This window comes from Desmodus rotundus, chromosome 10 (assembly GCF_022682495.2).
Source record: "Desmodus rotundus isolate HL8 chromosome 10, HLdesRot8A.1, whole genome shotgun sequence".
Classification (NCBI taxonomy): domain Eukaryota; kingdom Metazoa; phylum Chordata; class Mammalia; order Chiroptera; family Phyllostomidae; genus Desmodus; species Desmodus rotundus.
Genome location: NC_071396.1, coordinates 82734 through 99991, shown reverse-complemented (window position 1 = coordinate 99991; position 17258 = coordinate 82734). Strand labels below are relative to the sequence as shown.

The 17258-nt window shown below is 55.2% G+C and overlaps 1 long non-coding RNA gene across 3 annotated transcripts; it reads left to right on the top strand.

The window, feature by feature from the left end:
- The first annotated feature begins 6567 nt into the window (after positions 1–6567).
- On the top strand, positions 6568–16935 carry LOC128779474 (uncharacterized). Of its 3 annotated transcripts, none has more exons than XR_008425443.1 (8): positions 6568–6742; positions 9727–9815; positions 11282–11371; positions 12468–12584; positions 13014–13158; positions 14246–14534; positions 15596–15657; positions 16380–16935. It is a non-coding gene; the product is annotated as an uncharacterized lncRNA (long non-coding RNA). The 3 variants fall into 3 exon arrangements; XR_008425441.1 differs by having other exon boundaries at positions 13002–13158; XR_008425442.1 differs by lacking the exon at positions 12468–12584 and having other exon boundaries at positions 13002–13158.
- Positions 16936–17258: the final 323 nt, after the last annotated feature.

Genomic DNA, 17258 nt, shown 5'->3' with positions numbered 1-17258 from the left:
GGGCAGTGGCGGCGAAGCGCCCTAGGCCCCAGAGGACGGTTGGGAAATCCTGGGGAGTTGTGAAAACTTGGGTCAGGTCTTCAACCTGCCTCCGCAGAGCCATTGGGGTGCTGTCCTGGGGCCCCCTATTGACCGAGCGTCACTTCCGAAGACCTTCTGCAGCCCCCACCGCCCCCGCGGCCTTGCGGGCCAGTTTCCGGACTTCCGTGGCAGCTTTCATGCCTTTGCCTGTTCGTTGCCAGCTCTCAGTCCAGGCCCTCGGCCAGGGCGAAACGGCACAGTTGGGTTGTGTAACCCACCTCACCCCAAGCACGCCGTTCCTTATTTCCTCCCCACGTCCAGCAGCACCCCGCCTGACCTGCGTGCCCCTCCAGGTTTCTCTCTTCAAGCCGTTTCCCACAGCTTGGCCTGAGAGGAAAGGCCCTTCAGCAGTCGCTGTGCTGCTGATTAAAGGGAACGTCGGGTTGGAGTGGGAAGTTCCCGGGAATGTCTGAAACGCCTCTTGGAAGGCGAACGAGAGGGTGTGTCGCCAGCCTGGGGCTTCAGTGTGGCACCCAGGAGCAGGCCGCCCGGCGGCTTCCACAGCCTCTGCTCTTCCCTCCGGTGCTTTGGAAACCAGGCCTGGTGGACCAGTCGCCCCCGGGCAGATCCCTCTGACCCCTCACCACTCAGGCAGAGACTAAAACTTCTTACCGAGGCTCCGCACGGTGTGGCCAAAGATCCAGGGCAATCCCGTTCTCTGCCAGCTATAAATTAATAGGCAGTGAGTGAAAAGCTCAGAACAGCAGGAGCCAGAACTGGGTCAGAGGGCTTCTCAACAAAGTGCCTTTATTTACCCAGTGCCGTGAGGTAGTAACCCGAGGCTGGCGCTGCAGGTTCCCTGCCCCCTGTGCACACGGCCTCTCCCTCTCCCCTCCCATCTGCTCCCTCTGCTGTGTGTCCAGAGTCACCCTCCACAGATACTAAAGTGTCGGTGCTTCTTCCTTGAAGGCGCCGGACGCCTTTTGTGGGAAGTGATTGGCACAATGGCCGTTGACGATAACTTCGTCTCCTCCATTGGGGACACGGAGGGGTGGACTTCCTCCAGTCTCTGGCAGAGGCGGTACAAAGTGGCATGCACACAGACGTTTCCATGGGGGGTGTAGGATGTGAATAAAACACGTCCTGTTTTCACTCTCTTCCTTTGTCAGAAATTATCTTGCAGGCTCGGACTGGCCCAAGCCTTGTTGCTCCACGCCCTCCCAAAGGTGTCTCAAGGACAAGTGGCCCAAACAGACCGGGCCTGCCTCTGAGGGGTTGGCCAAGGTCCCAGGGCTCAGCGGCCCTCAGCCTCCTGCCCGACTGTGCCCCCCATGGCCCCGAGCACGCCCTCTTCCGTCCTCGCATTTCCTCTCCGCTCTCCCACCATTCACTTTCCCATCTATAGTGGTGAGCTGCTTGCAAGCTAATGAGGCAGCCACAGGGTCGTGGGCTCTGGCAGGTCAGAGATGAAGGACTCATTCAAGGCAGAGCCAGTGAGCTCCATGTTTGTGTCACTTCCTGTGATGAAAGGACCGATTCTGAGCTGCTGCCTGCTCAGTTCCCAGGGTGACAGCCTGCTTGCGCCAAGTCCCGGTGAAGGGTCTGGGAGACATGTCTGTAGTTTCAGGGCCCCAAGCCGGGGGTGTGGCCCAGGCTACAGGAGGGCCCGTGGGCCTCAGGAAGATGGTGTGGACGGAAAAGGGGTTTTATGGAAGGTATGTGATTTAGGGAGGCCGATGTGATTGCAAATTCCGGACTGGTCAGGTTGTGGTGACAGCTGTGCTCCCTGCATGCAACTGCTCTGCTGAAAGGCTTTTCTTTGTCTCAGGCAAGCCCTGTGCATTGCTCCCTGGGCTTGTGCGTGCAGGTTGGTACACCTGTGTAACAGGCCATGACCAGAAGCAAGAGAAGAAGAAGGAGAAACAAGCATGACCACCCTTACGAAAGCCCATAACCCTGTTAACTCGCTCGGAATCCCATCCCTGCCTAGCAGATGCGTTCAAGGACACTCTCGGTGCCCTTCTCTGAGAACTCGCTTCCCGGTAACTGTGTCAGTTTGGCTCAAATGAACTCTTACAAACATTCTTTATGTTTGGATGTTTCTTACGCTGACAATGGAGACAAGAGGTGCAAGCCGGGGAAGTATTCCTGGTCTGGCACCCTTTCCCAAGACTCCTGAGTGCCCTTGAACCCAACCTCCATTTGCCCTGCCGTCCACACGGAGCCCCGCTCTTTCCTCATTCCCACCCCACCCCGGGACCCAGGTCTCCTTGCCTTCCCCAACAGGCCGGCACCTTCAGGAACAGAACTGTTTCTAAACAAGATTCACTTCACAGCAAGAAGACCATAGCCTGGACTTGCCCCCGTCGCAGTGGGTTGCTGTCTCAGAAACGGCTGCTTCATGTCCTACTGTTGAGACGTTGTGCGTGTCAACCAGCCGGCTCGTCACACGGCTGGGAGAGAGAAGAGAAAGCTGTCTCCTGAGCTTCTCGGGGACAAACAAGGTCAGCCCCTGTGACTGCAGGTGAGGCCCCCACTGGCCACCTGCCCTCCGGTCCCTGGCACCTGGTCTGCTTGCTGCCTGGGTCACAGTGCCCACGGGCTTGTTCTCCGTGGCCATGCTCAGTGCGGCCCAGCTTATGCTTCAGCCAGTGGCGAGCCCCACGCCTGGCCCAGCGTGAACGTGCCCTGGGCACCTGGGCTCTCCGTCCTTGCCTGGGTCACGCACTGCCCAAGTCTAAGGAAGGCGTGAGTCCGCAATCCAGGCCCGGTCTCAGGGTTGTTGGCGCCCCGTCTGCTACAGCCCTTGCCCCTCCCGCCATCCACCCGGAGAAGATTTCTCCTTCCTCTGCCATGTTTGAGTTCTTTGTTTCCCATCACTTATGGCTCATTTAACCTTGAATCACAGATTCATCTTCACAAGAACTCTAAAAGTTAGATCTTTTACAAATAAGGACACTGAGACCCAGAAACGCTGCCCGAATGTGGACATGGCAAGTAAGCAGAGACCAGACCCCAGTCTGCTGTGGTCCGCAGCTGTCTCTTAGTCGAAAATGGCTCCTACCACTGGATCGTGGGGCTAGCACCAGGCATTTGGGGCCTGGTGCCCTGGGGGGCTTCCCACCAATGGGGCTCGGAGGTCTGGACACCATCAGAAGGCCAGGCCGCTCACTGCAGGGACTCTCTGGATGCCTGCCCCGCGCTGCGACGGGGAGCAGGGCAGACGGGAATGAGCAAGCCCCCGACTTCTCCCACCGAAGGGGGACTGCAGGCCCCTGAGGGGCACTGGCCTCCCTCGCTGCCCTTTTCCTCTGGGAAGAGATGGCCGGTGGCTGGTGGCTGCCCGTGGCCAGTAGGCCGTCTAGTGCAACCTCCCCGCTGGGCAGTGGGACATGGGGGACGTGGGGTGTGACGTCCCTTGTCCAAGGCCACCCAGAGAGGCAGAGGTAAAGTGTACTTTCCTCTGCACCAAGTCCCCTTGAGTCTGGTGGGAGGAACATGGTGGGTGATGCTCCTCTCTGCTCTGTGGTCCCAGGTATGTAGCTGCCAGCCCCACCCTGGAGCCCCTCATAGGCCAAGTCTGCTGTTGGTGGGCCAGGCTGAAGGACGGGGTCCCGGTCAGGCCCTGGAGGTGGCTCAGGACTTGGCCATGGACTCAGACGGGCCACACTGGAGACAGAGTGCCGGCTGTAAAGCGGATGGGTGGAGGCCCACTCCCTCAGAGGCCCGATCAGCCCCGTGGGCCACGCTGCAGCTCGAGGGCCTCAGACTGGGCACCAGAGGGGTCGGGGGAGAGCCCCTGCCTGTGGGTCCAGCCTCAGTGGCATTGCTGCTCTGCTGAGGAAGCCAAGGGACGGGCCTCGTGAGGGAGGGGTCAGGGTCCCGGGTCCTCTGCCCTGTCCTCCAGACACCTCCCTGTCCAGGTGGCCCCTCAGTGTCCCCCTCTTGGCCAGTGGTCTCTGAGGAATGAGGACGCAATGGGGGTGCAGAACTGGGAGGGCGTTCTCGGCCGTGCCTGGGCTCCTGGGCGCTTGGACACACCAGTTACTAGTGGCCTGGAGGACAGCTGGGAATGGCAAGGACATGCCAGAGAGGGCTGCCCGCCCTCCTGAGGCCTCCCACACGTGCAGGGAGGTGGTGGGAATGACAGGAATGCATTCTGCTGTCCCCTCCCCAGGCCCACACTGAAGAAGACAGCGCAGGACCCAGAAGAAGTGGACTGGCGGGCCTCTGACAGCAACGCATCTCTCCCTGAGACTTGTTTGAAAACCACTTGTTGCCTAAACGGCTGAAGTAATCAGAGGAATCTGGCAGCTTCCCCTTTTCACTGAGCTTTGAGTGCGGTGTGTGTGTGTGTGTGGGGGGGGACAGCCAGTCTGGAGCAAGAGACAGTGGTGGGAGCCGGGACTCCGCCCTGGGCCACCCTGCCTCGGCCTCGAGAGAGAGCAGTCCCCGGACAGTGTGATGCAGATTTTTGCGGGAGGTCTGGGGTGGGGGTTGTGCCATGGATCTGTGAGCCACTCCCCACTCCTGACAAAATAACCCCCATCAGCCCCTGTGGGGCAGCTCCGTCGGAGAGGCTTGGCCGTCCTTTTCCATTCCATACCCGACGGTGCTGCCCCTCTGCCGGGACTCCTGCCAGAGCCCCCAGACGAGCGACAGCAGGGCCCCGAGCCACAGAGACGCAGCCAGAGCCTCACCGTGTAGGGTGAGTGGACGCTGAGGCTCCTGCCTTGCATGGTGGGGTGGGGAGAAAAGCCAGCGTGAGGAGCGATTCTTACTTTCCTTTCGGTTGATGACTGGCCATCTTCAAGGACTGTCCCATCTAGGACGGGCATATATTTAAGCACATTTGTAGTACATGGCCGGTACTTATTCTAAGGGTTCTGCTCTGTGTGCTTCCTTCCCTAACACCTTTTCCGTCTCCAGGGGCACCCCCCCCCCCCCCGTAATACTTGAATGTAACAGCACCGCACGGTGGACCACATGGGGGAGCAGCAGTCCCGTGCTTTCACCCGGCAGGCTCTGACTTTCCCATCCCTGTGCCTGTCTTCCGGTTCAGCAGAACCACAGTGCCCTTCAGAGGCTGCCCTGCCTCTCCCAGGAGGCAGCTGCCTGGCTGCAGCCTCTGTCGCTTGTTTGTGGGAGACAGTGCCGTGTTCTCAGCACGACACCCATTGAAATGTGTTCTGAGGCGCCGATGCTGCTCCTGTGGCTCCTGACCCCCGAGGCCGCAAAGGTGGTGGTGCTGCCTGCAGAACCGGTGACTGGGCGTGAGCTGGTCTCAGAGTGCGTTCCAGGCTGGGGAGAGGAAGCTGGGCTCCAGACTAGTGGAACAGCCCTTCCTCAGGGCAGTAGAAGGATGTAAGAGTCTTCTCTCCCAGTGCTACATGCTAGCTGGGTTTTGTAATCATGCAATCTACGTTCTAGGTTTGTACAGTGTAACACAGGTGTGTGTGGGATACAAGCCTTCATTGGATCTTCATGTGAAGTAAGGGGGGTGGTCAGTTCTTCCTGTTACTGGGGACTTCTGCTGTGCACGCTGCAAGAGAAATTAGAGAAACGGAAACATAGATCTGTAATAACCTCAGTTAGCAGTTATCATGATCGCAGCGTATGTCACGGAGCAACTTGGGACGAGACAGAGCTGACATGTACCTGCATCTTAGGCTCACCACCGTGCAGCAAGCATCTGTAATGAAAGATTGTTACAACCTGACAGGCATGATTACATTGTACTGTTGCTATGGGTTAAATTGTGCACCCCCCCAAAAGGTATGTTGAGACCCTAACCCCTGTTCCTAGTAATGTGACCTTATCTGAAATGAGCCTTTGCAGATGTGAGCGAGGGCAGATGTGGTTCTACTCACTTAGGATGGGCCCTAATCCAATGCGACTGGTGTTCTCAGAAGACAGCAGAAGCTGCAGGCGCGCAGAGGAATGCCGTGTGGCTCCGAGGCAGAGACTGGCGGGCTGCAGGGCAGCCCTGGGAGCCCCTGGGAGGCCAGCAAACCACCAGGAGCTGGAAACCCTCTGGGGGGTCGGCAGCCCTGCCCGTGTCCGGGGTGTTTTGAACTTCTGGACCTGGAACGGCACGACATTAAATCACCGCTTCTGTGTGAAACCACCTAGTTTGTGTGACCCTGTTACGGCAGCCTGGGAAAATAAACGGCATGTGGAATTTGTATTAAAACGCCCACGTCAATGTAATAACACTTTGGTAGTTACACTGAATTTTGCATGTCTTCTATCAGAATATATGCTTTCTGGGTTCAGACCACTTTCTCTACATCACCGAGACCAGCAAGGTCATTTAACACCCAGGCCGTGGACTGAGTGATGAGTGATTTCACTGATGTCTCAGAAGTAACAGCCTCTTATGCATGGGGAGTGACAGGATTAGATCCCTAATTTAGAAAGGTCAAGCTGGTCAGAGTGTGGAGGTCGGATTGGACGGGCTGGGGACGGGAAGCAGAGGGACAGTAAGAGGATTGGTGTGAGGTGGAGGTGGCCTGAGCTGAGGCGGGACCCTGAGTTTGCGGAGGAGCAGGGGTGTGAGGCCCAGAGAGAGGCTGTGGTCAGTGCTGCCCCGGGGAGGAAGCCAGGCCGGTGCAGGAGTGAGTGCCCCCGGGGAGGTGGGCTGTCTGGGCACCAGTAGGAGAGTGCATTCTGCTGGAACGACACTATTTGCTAAACTCTTGATTTATTCGGCCCATAGAAGGTAAGAAAGGACACAGAAGGGAAGAGGGAGGGAGAGTGAGGCTGACCACATGTTGGGCAGGAGCTGAACACCCCACCTCACCGAATCCTCCCAGCCGCCCTGGGAGGGGGGGCCGTTACCCCGGCTGGCAGAGGAGACTGAGTTTACGATCCTTTGCCTGAAGTCACACAGCTGGTGGGCGGTGGGGCCAGAGGTCAGCTCTGCGCCTGTCTGGGACTCAGGCTCTTCTCTGTGAGGAAACTGCCACTCCAGACTCCAGACTGAGCCTCTAGGAAGCTCTTGTCAGGTGAGGCCTCAGAGGAAGGGAACATGGGCAGAAGCAGACCGGTGCTCTGGGCAGAAGAACAGATTTTAAGTGGTGGGGGGACAGGCAGGGAGTAGATGTGGGGAGGTCACTGTTACAGGGATCTGGAGCTGGCTGTGCTCCTGCGAAGGGCCACACCACCTCCTCCTCCCTGCCTGCCCGCCTCCCAGCTGCCTGCCCCAGTCCCACCCAAACACCAGTGGGGTGAGTATGTGGCAGGGTGGACGGTTAGGTTGTGGGCAGGTTTTCTTCAGATAGAACAGCCGAGATTTGGCCCGCAGCTGCAAGGACTGTGGAGCACTGAATTCGTTCAGGCATTATGTCCGTGCCTGCTCTTCTGGCCCATTTAGGCCTGGGCTCTGGACTTTGAACTGTGTTAGAATGAGTCTTCAGTTTAAATACCTGTAAGATGCAGATAACAAATGTTCCTGCCTCATCTAGCAAATGAGAGCAAAAGGTAAAACGAAGCACGTGATGGGCTTAAAATAGGAATAAAGTGAGCTTATTAGCAAGTCTGGATTCTCTTTCCATGTTTTTGGATTCTCATTTTAATAGAGGAAACTGGGCCCTCAGCAAGGAAAATGTGGTCTTTGCTGCCACCTCGTGGGCACTTTTTAGTAATACTTCAGTCGATGTTACTGGGGAAAAACTATTCTCTGCTGCCCTCTCGTGTGCACCTTAAGAATAGCACCTGAGTGGAACTAATCAGGAAACGCTCTTTTCTGCTGCTAGTGTGCACCGTGGGAATAAAAGTGGAGTGGAGGCCACCAGGAAAAGATCTGCTACTTCCCGTGCGTCTTGAGAACAGCACCTAAGAGGAAGTTGCCAGAAAACGTTTTTCTCTGCTACCATGTAGTGTTTAACTAACTAGTGGAGGACAACTGCCCGCACATCATAAAATGTTGCACTCCGCTGCCACCTAGTGTGCATCTTGGGAGTAACGCCTGTGTGTAGTTCACGCAGAAAAGCGCTTCTTGCTGCCGCATCCTGTGCAGCGAGAGAGCAACTACTGAATGCGCGAAAGGACGACCTCCGCAACCCGGACCCCGAGAGTGGCCTCCTGAGAGAAACACGTGCGCCACCAGTTTGCCCCAGAGCAGCGTGGCGGCCGGTCCGCGTTCTCCGTGGCCCAAGGCAGGGGGGGGAGGGGTCCTGTGTGAACTGCGCTCAGTCCGGCCTCCCTGCGGCGTGGCCGCCCGGTCCCAGAGCCCTTCTCAGATCGCAGCCTGTCCCCGCTTTGCCCGGACGTCCCCTCTCTTCCCTCCCAGCGGCCGAAGGACCGGGAAGTGCCTCGGGGAGGAACCCGCGTGGGCGGAGTTGCTGTCTGTGCCCGGACGCGGAGGGGTGTCAGAGGGGCGGGGGGCGAAGGTCTGCAGGCAGAGAGTGGAGGGGGGCGCGCGCGATGTCCGTCCGGGAACTTCGAGGGAAGAGTCACCCGGATGCTGCCCGGTGCGGGACAGAGGGGGCGAAGCATGGGCTCCAACTTAAAAATAGGCCCAGGCGGTGCCGGGAGGGGCGCTGGGGTGGCGGAGGTGTGGGCTGGGTGAGGTCCCGGAGGGTCGGGGTCCGGGCTCGGGGGCAAAGCCCGGGGGAGAGGGGATGGGCAGCGCGTGTCGGGAGAGAGGACCGGACCCTGGTGCGCGGAGCCATGCGCGCCGGATAGTGTTGGACCGGAGCCGCCTGGGGGAGGTTTGAGCGGGTTATGTTCGGAGCAGGAGGGGGAAGGACCCTCGCGGAATTCTGCTGGAATGCAGAGAAGGGAGGTTTGGGGACGGGGACCTGCGGGTGGGAGTAGGTGACGGAGACCATGAGAGACTCCAGGATGGTTTGGGGGGAGAGCGATGGGGCGGGAGACGCGACTCGGAGTCGCGCGCTAACACAGCTTTGCGGGGTCCTCTCCCCGGTGGGAAGGAAAGGAGAGCGGAGTGGAGCACCTTCACCGCCGACGACGCTGCGCACCCGGCCTCTGGCCTGTCTCGGGCCCGCGGGGCGCAGCGCGGGTCCGGGGGTTTGCGGAGCTGGAGCCGGCTGAGGATTCACACGGGTGCGCTCTCCAAGACTGCGGAACTCACACCTCTCTCTCCTGGTTATGAAAGAAGAAAAAACGGGAAAACTGGCGTCCGGGGACTGTAGTGAAGGAGCGAAGGAATTCACCCGTTTTCCGCGGTGCGACAACAGGGAGAGGGTCGCTGGACCCCACGTGCAGACGCGGAGGCTCTGGACGCCCGAGTCAGGGAACCACGCACACGGGTGGCCTCCGGGCAGCAGGCTCGTTACACGCGCGCTTTTCTCTCCAGACCTTTCTTTGGCTGTTCGGGTGCCAGTAGGGAGAGTCAGCGTTTATACATCAGAAATGTCCCTGGTGAGAGAAACGGCTCTGTCCGAGCGGACACCGGGCCCAGGGGACTCTCGTGCTCACTGCGTGCTCGGCCAGGGGAAGGGCTGAGACAGAGTTTGGGGACAGTTCTGGCCCGATCAAGTGACATGATTGACGGAGAGGGTCTTCTTTGCTGTAGCCACAGTGACCAGTTTTCCCTAAATACGAAAGCTAACGCTGATATTGTAACCAAATTGGATGGGTCCCACATGGTCTGGAGGAATCAGGTAGAAAGTGTCAGAGGATAATGACTCCCCCCCCCCCCCCCCGCCCCCCTTGCTCAATTTGAACCTTTCTTGCCAGGAGTGACTGGGTCTGGAAGTTCTCGGAGCTGTGACTTGCTGAGCAATTGGGACCACAGTGTTGGGGGCTTTCTTCCTGATTTTCCAGTGGTGAGTGACGTGGACACAAGACGCTTCATTTCTTCGTGGGTTTGTACTTTCCAATCATATTGTAACTATTTTAGGAGAAGTTACGGATATGTGGCCCCATTTCTGCTGGACTTTCCCCAGATGTAATGGATGTAAGCAGGATGGCTGGAAGGGGACCCCGGGGCTGCCCTTGAACTGTGAGGTGCGGACTGCACAGCCCCTCTGGCGGGGGTGCCCCAGCTACCTCTCTGACCCACATGGCACTTGGGCACCTGTATGAGGTGGTGGCCTCTGGCGGGCACCCAGGACAGCCGTGTCCGGTCAGGAAGCATGTTGTGGCTTCGTGTGACTTGCTTTCTTTTCGCTGAGAGGGTTTCAGTGGCTTCAGCAGCCCCGGGGGCGGCATCCTCTGGGACCTGGACAAGCAGGCCAGGCAGAGGGAAGGTCAGTCTGCAGAGGACCAGCAGAGGTCAGCCCATTGTGGAAAATCGTGGATGTTTAGGTTTTCATGGGGTGTAAGGCAGTGAGAGTTTGGGTGAGGGGTAGGCTGATGGAACTCGGGGTTATTTGTGTTTTGCCACAAATTATAGAGGAACTAAGGATATTTGATACTTTTAGTAAACATGTCTTGTGGAACATTAGAAATTTGTACTATGAATAAATATATCTCTAGAAGTGATTGAATTTGTTTATAAATATCAATCTAAAGAATACTGGTGTAACAGAATCCACGATTTCTTACTCTTAGTTTTCACTAGGAATTAAGGCTTTTTTAAAAAAGGTTAAGAATTCTAATTAAAGGTACAGAAAGACAACAGTAGAGAATAGAACTTTGTATAAGAGAAAAACAAGATATGTTGTGATTGAACAAAAAGGCATGAGGTCTGGGCATGTATTTTTCAGAGAAAGGGAATTAATTTTGTCTTGAGAGAGGCTGGTTGTTCTAGAATGAGGCAGAGGGAAAGCAGGACAAAAAGTGAATGTAAAAAGGAAATTGGTAGAAGGTCTGTGAAGGAAAATGCAGAGAGAGGAAGTTTTATATATGGTTCAGCTGAATCCGATAGGAATCAGGGGTGTCAAACTCATTTTCACCGGGGGCCACATCAGCCTCTCGGTTGCCTTCAAAGGGCCAAATATAACTTTAGGACTGTTTAAATGTAACTGCTCCTTAACCAGGGGCAAGGAGCTCGACCCCGCTGCTGGGTAGAAACAAGGTGCCGGGCTGGATAAAACAAGGTGGCAGCTGGATTCAGACTGCGGGCCTTGTGTGTGCCACTTGTGGAATAAATGTAATTAAGTAAATGCGTGTAAATGTGAAAAGTAAGCTGATGTAGAGGCACAGTTTGGTTCTGTTTTACTTTGTCAAATGGCACAGTTTCCCTGTACTGTGCAGCACCAGGTACTATAGTGTGAGACATTTTCTGCCCATACAGGAAAGATACAATGTTTCCGGAAAACATGTTTCTGTTTCATGTTGTTTTAATCAGGTCTTTGATTACTCAGGAAGACAATCTTCTCAGTCCTAAGAACTGAAGACGTGGACCCAGAGCCGATGTGGCTGGAGCCTGCTCTCCCAGGTGAGACCCCTCCCAGCATGCACAGGACTCCAGCACCCCCAATCTCTCAGGCTCGACTCCTCCACACAGTCCCACTACCCAGAGGTGATGTCAAAGGACCCCATACTCCTTCAAGTGGGTTCACAATCCACACTAAATGGACCCACAGTAAGATATACATAGTAAATTATATCTTTAATTTACTATTTCTACATGTTTACTTCTGCATGTTATTTCCCCATCACTGCACTAAATTCCATTTGTGATACTTTTCCGTTGATTCTCATGAGTTATGAAGGTAAACTTGCTCTCCCACAGTAATGATTATTCCATTTTGGTAGCTGTATATGACATAGAAATAGTTAAAGCTAGAAAGGAAATAGAAAGATGTGAGGTAATGTGAGGAGCTAGAAAAATTCTTTTTGTTAGTCCTAGATATATTAATGACTAAATAAAAGAGCAGCATCATTCTTAGCGTTTTAAGGGACTGTACAGCCTGGAAGCAAGCATGGTGTTCTAGAAATCTCAAGTGTTTTGTTAGCAGAGATGTGCCCCCGACTTGGTAATCTGAGGAACACACAAGGTAGCAAATGTCCACGTTTTCAAAGAGGAAAACTTTAGATGGTGAATTCTGGCATCTAACAGAGTAAGATTCTTTGTTCTAAGTGACATTATGAAATGGTTATTAATGTGACTTATGAGGAATGGAAAGAAGCAGGGATCCTCAGATGCTGACTCAGTTTTCTCACAGTGCGACTCAGTCTCCTAAGTCATCAGATCTTCCTTTGTCTCCTGAACTTTTCCAGAGGTCTTCTCAACCTGGGACACTTCTCCCCAATATTTGCAACATGGCCGGCATTTTTTATTCTTTAAGTTTCAGCTTCCATGCTTCCTGTTCCAAGAAAGGCAGCATTTCAGATGTAGGATGCAGAGGGACATGCTGTTTGTATTCTAAGGGACTCTTCAGGATACAGAGCAGGGTTTGTCACTCTCAGCACTATGGACCTTTTTGGCCACATAATTCATTCTCCTGGGGGATGGTCCTCTGCATTGTAGGTGCTTATCAGCATCCTGTACCTCTATTCACTGCCCACACCCTGGCTTCCCTTCCCCTCAGGACAGTCTAAAATGGCTCAGCACGTTGCCTCAAACCCCCTTGGGGGCAGAAATCACCTTTGGTTGAGAACCTCTGAGTTTGAAGCCTTTATCATTTTGGAAAACAGAACTTGCTCTGGTAGGCAGTCATTTTATTATTTTTCTATGCTAATTATTTTCCAACTCTGACTGTGATTTATTTTGGAGAGTTATTTAAAAGTATATTTTAAAACATCTAAATGTAGGGACTTTCTAGTTACCTTGTGACTGGTTTCCAGATGAATGGCAAAGAGAGCAATAAACATATTTTATGAGACATTTGTTGGAACCTGCTTTCTAGCTTAATATAGTCAGTTGTAAAAATGTTCCAAGTGTGCTTGAAAAGATTTGTAATTTATTTTTTGTTGCTGCTTACTTAAACAATGAGAAAAAAAATTATTCAAAATTGTACTCCAAGAGTTAAAAAGAAACTGCTAATGACAGGGGACTCAAGAGTTGGAAAATTTTAGTTTAAGGTTAAAAGTTATAAGCCTAGCAAGTAATGTATATGTTAAAGGTTTTGTTTCAGAAACTACAGATAAGGCCTGTCCTGGCTCCTGGAAAACAGCTGACCTCCTGGGGCACTGCTGAAGATTACCCCCTGGGGACAAGTTGGAGGCATCCAGACCTTTGTGTTCCAGGGAGAGACCCAAGGGACACAGTCAAGAGGAAAGGTACCCTGGGGTGGGGGGAGATGGAGACCCTCTTGGGCCAGAATCCAGCTGCTGAGTGGGCCTGGTGGCTGAGCCTCATGGGGCAGGGCTGCCAGCAGGCCTGAGGGCCAGGGCGGGGACAGCGGCAGCTGGTGTGGCCCCTGCTGTGACTTTGCTCTTGTGGGAGCCAGGCTGTCTGTTTAGCTCCTTCTGTTCTCTGGCTTCCTGGAGAAGAAGAACCTATCCCCTGGCTGCTGGGTCCTGCAGCAGCCCCCGCCCCTGGCAGGAGCAGCCTGCTCACAAGGACTTGGCTGCTATGATTTGGGGGAGGAGTGAATTTTCTGGACCCCCAGCAGCCACATGAGCAGCTCCTCCATGTGAGGCTGGGGACAGTGGGCAGTTGTGCCTCCAACCAGATGGGCTCATCTAAACCAAAGACCCCAGGGGAGCAGACGAGGGCCATGGGGTCAGGTTGGCAAATGCGGCAGTCACACCATGGCCAGCCCTCAGCTCCGCAGCCCCCTCCTCACTGGCCCTCGAGCTCGGGGTCCCCGGGGCCTGAGGCGGGGGAGGCATGGGCATGGGCACCACACACTTGTGAGGAGGAGGGAAGAGCCCCCCCAGAATCCCTGCTGCCGCCACCTTGACTTCTTGGCCCTTGACTTCTCTCTGGGAATGATGACGGTCCCCCGCTGTTCTGGCCCCTCTCACCTACTCAGGGAGCAGGTGGAGCTGTTTCCTTTTTTTTTTCCCCTTTAATAAATTTTATTTTTTACTGAATTATAATAAGTAGAGAAAACGCACAGATCTTAAAAGTACAAGATGATATTTAAATATGTAAACCATCATGATAACCATCATTCAGATCAAGATGTAGAACATTTGAACACCCCAGCAGATGTGTCGCATCCCGGATGATAACTCCCAAAGTTACCCATTACTCTGACTTATTTTTACCCTGAGTTAGTATTTTTTTCATGAATTCCTATTTTTTGACCTGATTGTTGGCTACATGACTGCGGTCACTTTTTATGCATCCGTACACTTAGAACTTGTGTACTTTTCTGTATGTTATACTTCAATATTTTTTTTACAACCCGCTTCACAGGCTCACACCCCTGTCTGCCCCACCTCCTCCCCAGGGGGCAGGGACCACAGAGAGCCTGGGTGTCCTGAAGGTGCTCCCATTTGGGCGGGGTTCCCGAAGTTGCAGGCCCTGCCCCTTCGTTGCACAGAGGAGGAAACTGAGTGCCAACCAGGGCAGCCCCGGGCCCAGGTCGCCAGCAGTGCAGCCCCCCACACCCTGCCAGGAAGTCCGCAAGGGGCATCGCAATGGGAAAAGTCAGTCCCTGGCTCGAGTACACGACCCGTGTGGCCAGGGCTCTCAGACACACCAGGTACGCACGTGGGGCCAGAGGAAGAAGGGGAGGTCAGCAATTAGTCCTTCTCAGAGGAAGGCTCCCGTGGGGGGCTTCCTAGACCAGTGATGCAGCTGGTTGTGGGGTCCCTTGTGGGGTTACAGCAAGGAGGGCTCCCTTTTCTCTGGATGATCAGAATTGACAAGGAGAATGGACACAGGTCATACTTCTGAGCTTTTACTCGGAAACGATGTGGAAACTCCCAGCCTGTGGGAGAAGGCGGGACAGGTCCCTTCCTGCCCCCTGTGAGTTCTCACTGTCCCCAGGCCTCTCCTGCCACAGCCTTTCCTTCAGCGGACGGCCTGAGGTGGACCATGGGCCCTGGACACTGGGTCTGAGGTTCCGGTAGACTCGTGGTGAGGGCTTATCACCGCAGGAGCCAGTCTTCAGGCTCAGGAACTGCAGCCCTGGCGTGCTAGCTCTTCCCCGTCTTGGGGACCCTGCTGCTCCCCAGGACGGGTATAAACACAGGGACGGGGGTGCTCCTTGTGGCTGGTCTGCCTCTTTCTCCTCACTGGACAGTGCTGAGGATTTTTTAAAACACAAGCCTGCTTTACCTCCGACTTCAACCCACCCCCACAGCATTTTCCTTAAAGTCTTCCGCCCCAGAGTGAAAAGCTCAGGGCATTCACTCCCTGGCTCCATGCTACAGCTGCCCAAACTGTGGCAGAGCTGGGATGAAACGCCACTCCCACCTGGTTTGTGATCCCCTGGGAGGTCCGGCACCGAGGAGGCACACCAGGGCTCAGCTTCTTTTCCGTGGCCTGCGGGGAGGCCCCAGAACTCCACGTCTTTGCCCAGTTTCAGGCATCTGTACCACCCTGCTGAACCCAGGAAGCAGGTGGCGTTGACGGCTCACAGCCCTTTGGTGAACAATTTAATTGCTTTTGCAGGGGGCTGTGGGGACCGATGGTCTTTTATGTTTTAGTTCTCTGGCCGAAGCCCATTGAGATGGTGCAGAATCCTCGGTCTTTGATTTCGGATAAATGCTGATTTCCATGAAAAAACCCTAATTATCTCCGTCTCTTCCCTCCCTCCAGGCAGAGTCCCCGGGGAAGGCAGTGCCTGCCCTTTGGCACCACGGAGGCCCTCTCCCACCCTGGTAACTTGTAGTGACACTGAGGTGCCCCCCATCCCCCATCTTGGGCAGCGCCCTCCCCTCCCCATGCCCAGGGTGCAGCTAAGGCCCTGATGCAGACCCAGCCTCTGGATGCCGAGGAGACCTGCATCCATTTGGAACATATTCCCGTAGGACCCCCCCAACCCTGGTTTTCTCCCCAGTGGTTGTCTTTCTGCTTTGATGGCTCTAACAACTTCTGTCTGTTAAACCCCAGGGGACCAGTCTCTGGGAGCAAGAAGGGTGAAGATGATGAAATAGTCCTTTTGTGGTTGGGTTTGCAAGTAGGAGAAACGGTAGTGAACTTGAGCAGACAGCATTCTGGTTTGTACCAGTACAGCGTCTGTGAGGGACCTGCACCTGTGCTCAGGGCTAGGCTCACCGTTTACCCCGCTGCTCCCCCAAAACATCCGGGATTAGGATTTTCTTTTTTTTTAAGCAGTGATTTGCCACCACGTGGGGAGGGCGGGAGGACGGCATTGGAGAGAGCATGCTGAGATGGGGTCTGCTGGGGACTGTCCTGTCCAGGACACCTCCCCACACCCCCTTGCAGAACGGGGTGCACACACAGCAGGTCTCTCCCCCGGGCTGAAGGAGGCCGGGTTGCCTGAGCTTTGGGGCCCTGGGTTTGTCCTATTGCAGTAATAGTGATAATGGTAATAATAATAATAAACAATAACTAACAATACCCTTGTTGTCATCCCCAGGGTTGGCTGGCTGGCTGTGGAACCGCTGAGGAACATTTGTTTTAGAGTTATTTTCCACTTGTGATGTTTTCTGGATGGAATCCCATGCAGATGTGACATTAAGGGGGAGCCACTGTCTTCGGATGGGTGACTGGGGCTCGCTGAGGGTCAGGTCGGATCCGGCAGACTCCCACCTGGTCAGGACAGGCACCGGATGTGTGTCCATGGAGGTGGCTCTGGGGAGACGGTGTCTCCTGTGTGTGGCGGCCTGAGCTCGGGCCACGGACTCCCATGGACCAGCCTTCAGCAAGCGGCCTTGGAGGCATGGGAGGCCATGTGAGCCGGGTCACTGACCCCCTTCCCCTGCAGGGAACACTGTTGGGGTGCACATTCCCCTCGGGGAATCATCTGCATGTTGGCGACGTGCTGTTCGAATGAGGCCCCCTCTGGCCCTGCACGTGGGCCCCTTGGAGGACGGGCAGCTGGAGTGGGGGCTCGGCCCGACCAGCAGAGGCTTCCTGTGGGCACATAACTGCCCCCCAGAGCCCAAGAGTCTGGCACACAGTCCACACCGTGGGTCACCCTGAACTTCGTCCAATGGCGAAGGCAGCGTGGAGAACAGGGTGCTCCTAGTCAGGAACCTGTGAACAGGAGCTGGGGGTGGGTTGACTCAGAGACCCGGAGAGGGGGAGTGTGTCAGAAGGGAGGTCTGGCAGGGTCCACTCCCCGCACTGCGAGATCCCCAGCGAGGAGTTGGTGGTAGGCCTGGGGTGCAGGGTTGGCCAGGAGCTGAGCGGCATCCACAGGCATTGGAGGCACCTCGACTTGGTGCAGTTAATGGGTCGAAACACTCAGACGTGGGCATTAAACACACTCATGAAATCCCCAAACCAGAGCCGA